The following is a 798-nucleotide window of genomic DNA, read 5'->3' as shown; positions in this document are numbered from 1 at the left end:
CACAAATGAGGTAATTTAAATAACAGAAATTTATTCTTACACAGGGTGTTGGCAGTGCTGATTTAGTCTAAAGGTTATGAAGGAGATTCTGCTCCACACCTCTCTCCTATCTTAACAACAACAAATTAAACAACAGTCACTTAATTTTAGTTTAAGTAATTACTTACATCTGTAAAAATCCTACTGCCAAAGAAGGTCACAATCAAGAGAACTGGGACTTAAGACTTCAGCATCTTTCTGTGGTGTGGGAGTATGTTGTATATAGTGTTGTCAAGTGAGTTCGAAATTATAGCGGGTTTCCAAGGAGCGAATGGAGAGCTTGAACTGCCAACCTTGCAGTTCAAATTGATTTTAAAGTCCAGTAAATTAACCCACAACACCACACCAGGACTCCAATAATTCCACATATACAAGCATTTATGATTGTATATTTCTGTATGTTAAATTTATATATTTACTCAAAAAAGTTAATATAAATTTCAATCTTTTCAGACTTACCTACCAGTATAGTTAAACTATAGTTAGACAACAGATACAAATTGAAGAATGACTGGTGAATCAGAAAAGGCATAAAAGTGAGATGAGTTATTGAGTTAATGGTAATTATGTGTGGTGCTGTAGAATAAGCATTAGACGGCAAGGTCAGTTTGAATCACAATGTTGGTGGGTCAGACTTACCAGCTGCTTATTGGAAACCCTTTACAGGGTTGATATGAGTTTAAACCAACTCAAAATCATTGAACAACAGCCACCATGAGATTGTTGTTGTTGTTAGGTGCCATCGAGTTGGCACCAACT

This window comes from Chrysochloris asiatica, unplaced genomic scaffold, assembly GCF_000296735.1.
Source record: "Chrysochloris asiatica unplaced genomic scaffold, ChrAsi1.0 scaffold00002, whole genome shotgun sequence".
NCBI classification, from domain to species: Eukaryota; Metazoa; Chordata; class Mammalia; order Afrosoricida; family Chrysochloridae; genus Chrysochloris; species Chrysochloris asiatica.
The sequence above is the reverse complement of the archived record's forward strand: the minus strand, read 5'-3'. Positions refer to the sequence as shown.